The 6,343-nt window shown below is 41.0% G+C and overlaps 1 pseudogene; it reads left to right on the top strand.

The window, feature by feature from the left end:
• Positions 1-438: 438 nt before the first annotated feature.
• On the top strand, positions 439-1,155 carry LOC129074089 (T cell receptor alpha variable 26-2-like; annotated as a pseudogene).
• Positions 1,156-6,343: the final 5,188 nt, after the last annotated feature.

The following is a 6,343-nucleotide window of genomic DNA, read 5'->3' on the forward strand; positions in this document are numbered from 1 at the left end:
TCTTTTCCCTTACATCCTAAGATTCTACATAGGTAGTTGGATTAAAGGTTATTTCATATCAAACCTTAATTGTGGGTTTTACCATGTAACACAAGTGAGGGGTGGTAAACCTTCAAGTGGATGATACTACTTATTCAGACTCACTCAAACATAGACTATTTGAAAATGATCTCAATGTAAACCCTCTGGTTGAAGGCTAGACTTGGTAAAACATTCTTACCCTCATTGTAAATTTATATTTAATTCTGTGGGTGGGGGTAAACCCAACCAAGAACTGCTTTGTCTCTCCCTGACGCCTGCCCGGGGAACACCCAGTTGAAAGCTTCCTGGCTGAGGCTGTGCTGGTGGCTGCTGTGCTGTCGTTGCAGCCTCCCCAAACCCAGGGTCAGACGCAGATTCTGAGCTCTGAGGCCTGGAATTCCAGTTTGCACTTGAACTATGAGACCAGTGTTAGGAATAACTCTTTGCCTTACTTTGGGTAAGTGATCTGGGTCTGATTAAGGATGGCTTTTGTGGCTAAAGACAAAGGTCAGGTAGCTGCTGCTTCTACTTCTCCCACTGTATTCGACCAAACTGCTGGGGAGAATAATGCATCTATGTGCTTGCATGTACCTATGTGTTTCTCTGCAGGGAATCTGGGCATCACAGTGAGAAGTTTCTCACATCTACTACTCACAGAAGATCCCCTGAGTCATGGCTCTGGATAGCTCAAGAATAAATACGAGTAATATTTCGCTTGCCCGTGCAACACACAGATGAAAATGTTCATGTAGGGGGCATGGCCAAAAAGGGGAGTTTAGAGGTGGTGATGCATCCAAATTTGACATTCCCTAGCTAATCTATTGTTTCTCATCTCCTCAGGTATTACGGTTGATGCCAAGTCCACACAGCCAGATGCCATGGAGAGTACTGAAGGAGAAACGGTGCGCCTGCCCTGTAGCCACTCCACAATCAGTACAAATGAGGTCATACATTGGTATCGCCAGACTGCCCACCAGAGTCCAGAGTATGTGATTTGTGGTTTAAAAGGCAACATGAGCAAAGGAACACCAGTCTAAACATCGCAGCAGACAGAAAGTCCAGCACCTTGATCCTGCTCCTGTTACCCTGAGAGACTCCGCTGTGTACTACTGCATCGTGAGAGAGCCACAGTGAGATTCATGGGGCGGCCCCTGCAAAATACCTCCCTGGAGGGAAGAGAAGCAGCTGCAGCATCTAAAGAGGCCTCTGCATAAGAAACAGCAGCAGAAGAAATAAAAGGGAAGATAGAGAAGAGAAGTAAAGGGAAGACAGTGTGGAAATCAAGGAGGAGAGACTGAGAGGAGCCAAGAAGATGAAGAAGCAGTGCTCATTTTGTTGAAAGGACAACAGATTGAAATGAAAGGAAAAACTACATCTGTAAACCCATAATGAAAGGAAAAGGAAATGACATTTTGCCATGACTGTTCATGGAATAAACCTGACTGAGGGGGTAAAAGACCTGTGTTCCAGAAAACTACACAACACTGAAGGAAGAAGTTAAGGAAGACACACAAAAATGGAAATGTGTACCATATCATGTTCATGGATTGGAAGAATTAACATCATCAATATGTCCATACTACCCAAAACTATCTGTAGCTTCTGCCCAATGCCTCTTCAAATACCAATGACATATTTCACAGGTATAGTACACACATTTAAAAAGTTGTTATGGAATCATAAGTGACCCTGAATAGCCTCAGCAATTTTGAGAAAGAAGCACAATGTAGGAGGCACCTCAATACTTGATATCAAACTATGTTACAAGGGCAATGGAAAAAGCAGCCTGGTACTGGCATAAGGACAGACTCGGAGATCAGCGGAAGATAATAGAGACCCCAGAAATAAACCCATGTGTCTATGGTCAGCTAATATTCAACAAAGGGGGCAGGAGCAGCATAAGATGCAGTAAAAATAGCCTCTTCAGCAAAGGGTGTTGGGCGATCTAGACAGGTACATGCCAAAAAAAAAAAAGAAAAATGAAACTAAACCACCAACTTACACCATAAAAACAAAAATAAATCAAGATGGATAAAAGATTTAAATATAAGTTGTGAGTCCATGAGTGTCCTAGAGGAGAGCATTACAGGAAAATTTCAGATACTCAGTACAGCAACATCTTCACAGCTGTGGTCCGTAGAGCAGGGGACATAAATGAAAGAATAAACAAATGCTAGTTGATCAAATTTAAAAGCTTCTGCCTGGCAAAAAAAAAAATCAGTGAAATGAAAAGTGAGCCAATCATAGGGGAAAATATACTTGCCATTGATATCTTGAATAAGGGCTTGATCTCTAACACATATAAAGAACTGACATGACTCCACTCCAGGAAGACAAGCAATCCAGCTAAAAAATGGGCCAAGAACCCGAACAGACACTTCTCCAGGGAGCACATACAGACGGCCCAGAGACAAATGAAAGATGATAAGCATCACTAGCCATCAGAGAGGTGCACATTAAAATGACAATTAGACACCACCTCACACCAGTCAGCATGACCATCATAAACAAATCAACAAGCAACATGTGCTGGTGACCTTGTGGAGAAAAGGGAGCCCTAGTGCACTGTCGGTGGGAAAGCAGACTGGTGTAGCCATTGTGGAAAACTACAGAATTTCCTCAAAAAACTAAAATGGAACTGCCTTTCAACCCCACAATTTCACTGCTGGGATTGTACCCTAAGAATCCTGAAACACCAGTCCAAAAAACCTCTGCCCCACAATGCTCATTACAGCACTATTTACAATAGCCAAGTGCTGGAAACAGCCTAAGTGCCCATCAGTAAATATGTGGGTCAAGAATCTGCTGGGCACTTCCATAATGGAACATTACACAGCAGAAGGAAGAAACTCTTGCCTTTCGTGAGAGCATGGATGGAACTGAGGGTATTATGCGAAGTGAAGTGAGCCAGGTAGTGAAAGACAAATACCATATGATCTCACCTATAAGAGGAACCTACCGGGGGATGATTGAATGTGGTGGAGGTGGGTAGGGCATGGGAGAGTCATCCAAAGTCCCACCATGAAAATATAAAAAAGGTTCCTAGATTTTTAGCCATTGATTTTGATTTCATTTTATCATTTATTATTTTGATTTTTACAATTAAATTTTTCAACCTTCTGGAAAATCTCTTTGTATATTCAAGGTCTTATCCATTATTGTAATGTTTTTATCATATTTTGTGTAACCAAATGGTATATTTCCCTATTAAGAACTTTCCCTGCTTCTAAGCATTACAGAAAGTCTATGAATCACAGCAGATTTGGATGTTGGTGAGGAACAGTCACTGAATTCTCCACTGCCAACTCAGAAAGAGAAATTCTTGGCCATTCTGCTTGGAGAAAGAGACCAAACCTGTTTGACTGATGGTAACAAAAGGAATGTTAGAGGGGATGAGGGACCATAAATGAGTGACCTTTGGAGGAAATGCAAACCTTGTGCAGAAGGAAGGTATATAAGTTAGTCCACCCCCCAATTCCTTCCTATTTGATGGGAGGCACCTAGTCCAGCCACCATCCACTGCACTAGTTGAGCCGGGCAGAGCATGTGCGGATCTTGTGCAAACATAAAACGCAGGAGAGAAAGAGCAGAGCTAAGTGAAGGCGCACTAGCCTACCTTCCTACCCTTCCATTGAAGCAATTTTCCTTGAATTTGTTGTGAGTTATGAATTTGTCTAGGTTGTGAACAAATTGCCTGAACACACACCTGTCTCCAAGAGGTGCCACAAGGTAGAAGTCCTTCATAGCAACAGGCTGTGAGGTGTCCAAGTGTGGGTTTGGTGATGGAGGGCTCAGTGATCACTCCTTCCAGGAAACTGCAGGTGAGGTCATGTAGCCCCTGAAGAATCCAATAACAATATCATGAGATACCTGCCACCCTCTCTAGATGGAGGTAAGAAGAAAGAGGAAAGGGTCAGAACCTCTCCTCCATACCATGGGGCTCTTCCTGCAGAGGAAGAGCATCTCAAGAACCAAGGAATCAAGGCTACTCAGCCCAGGAGAGAGTGAATGGAGAGTCCTTTATTCCCTCCCACCTGTCTGCCCAGCCTCTGAGGGCAAGGATAAAGGCAGGAAGAGGAATAAGGCAGAAAAAGCATTGTAACATCTGGATCACAAGCAGACTATGTATATATACACACACACGTACACACACATACATACTCGGATACCTTTAGAATTATCTTTGCTTGCATAACCCATGGAAAGCCTTGAAGAGTACAGGAAAAACTATAAAGAGCTGATGAGCACAGGAACCTGTACATGAAGACTTGTCTTAAATGGGACACTATCACAATTACATTTGTCACCCAGATCTAGAAGACATACTTGTTATTACAATATACTTACTGAAAGCATTCTCCCTCATTCCTTGCAATGAGACGAAATGCTGTCTTTAACACACAGTAAATTCCTATACTCAATTGGGCTTAATATTTGATTTGATATTCCATTTAACTAACCAGTCTGCTTAGTTTCAATTCCCACTTCAAAATTCTCTTTCTTCTCTCTGTGTCTCCATTTATGGCATAGAGAATGTGCTACCTTAAGCCCTGGTTAAGTAGCTCAGTTGGTTACAGTGTCATCCCAATATCAAGGTTGTAGGATCATATTAAGTGGAACAACTAATTAATGGTTCTCCCTCACTCTCCTCCTCTCTTTCTCTCTCTCTCTCTGGGTCTCTAAAAATCAATAAATATAAATTTTGAAAAAAGAGTGTGGGAGAAAGGAACACACTTTCTCAGCTACATTCCCTGGACAAACTTTGGCACTAGCAAGCCTATTGCCACTCTTCCCTCCCTTACACATTTCTTTAAAAAAATTATATTTATTGATTTTCTTTTCCTCCACATTATCTGTTTTTTGTTCTTGCATAGGAAGGAGAGAGTTTTCAAATTGTTTTTAATGTTATAACCTCTCCTTTGAGTGATTTCGATTCTTTTTCTTTAGGTTTTTCTGATAAGAAATCATTTTATCTTCAAACATGCAGATGATATTTTTAATGTTTTCTTTCTAAGTTTTACACTTATCACTCTTTTCTTTGGGCTGATGGGTTATCTAGTAACCCCTACACAGTCTGAAATAGTGGTAAAGGTACGGGATATCATGGTCTTTCTCCTAACTCTAAAAGGAAAGCTTCTAGCATTTCCCCATCAGTAAGTGCTGAACTGGGGATGTGGCACATGCAATTTTATGTGTAGGAATTAATTCTTCACTCCTTTTTTAGTGTTTTTAACATGAAAGGGTTGTATTTTGTTACATGATGTTTCTTCATCAATGGAATTGATATTATTTTTCTTCTTAGCTCTCATGCCACTTATTAAGGTACATACTCTTTTTAATAATATATATTTATTATTTCCGTCCTCATGCTAGGATATGTTTATTGATTTTAGAGAGAGAGTAATGGAAAGATAGAGAAACATCTATGTGAGAAATATTGACCAGTTGTCTCCTATACATGCCAACATCAGAGATCGAACCTGCAACCTTTTCGTGTATGGGACAAATGTTACAACCAACTCAGCCAGCCTGTCAGGGAAAGCTACTTACTCTTAAGTGCAAACACTTTGCTCCTGCATTTTGATTCTCTTCGTCGTAAATGCTGATGCCTATCATGCACTGCCCCCAAGAGTTAGTTAATTTTATAAGATTTTCTTGTCTTCTCAACTTTATTATTAGCATGTTCTATTTTGTACATTTTATTAAACATCCCAAAGTGCTTAGGTGAATATACATTACACAGCAGATGCTCAATATTTATTTTTGACCTGCAACAGCTCCTGTTTCCTATCATTGTCCAGGAAAATTGTTAATCGCCTTTCACTAGCTATCTTCCTGCTGGTAATGATCTGGAATGAGACAGGGGAGAAGACAATTCCGAGGGAAACTCTGACGTAAATGTTACTTCTCCCAAACAACTGGAACAGCTTCTTCTCTTCCAGACTAAAATTCTTTACTTTGAAAACATTCCAAAGTGTCCTCATCAGTAGCTTGAAAATCTTTAGACACCTAAAAGTTTTGCTAGTCTTTCTGCAGTGCCACACTTGACATGATTTAACAACAGTTTTGACTGGGAAAAAGAACACTCATACGCCCAGGAAAGTGTAGCAGTTTACCCACAGCCAGCTCCTGCTCTCAACATCCCAGGTGCCTATAGTTTTTTCTCAAGCAGCAATGAGAGGACAGAAGAAGGTTGAGCACAGATGACTTCAGACCTGCATCTCTGAGAGGGCGCTAACTCCTATCTGAGACACAATTACACTGTGCTTCAAGGGAGAAGCTAGAAGCCATAGTCTCCCTATTTTACATAATTTCATGTATG

Source organism: Pteronotus mesoamericanus, unplaced genomic scaffold (genome assembly GCF_021234165.1).
Source record: "Pteronotus mesoamericanus isolate MK-2021 breed Mesoamerican mustached bat unplaced genomic scaffold, CSHL_Meso_final contig_46, whole genome shotgun sequence".
NCBI lineage: Eukaryota > Metazoa > Chordata > Mammalia > Chiroptera > Mormoopidae > Pteronotus > Pteronotus mesoamericanus.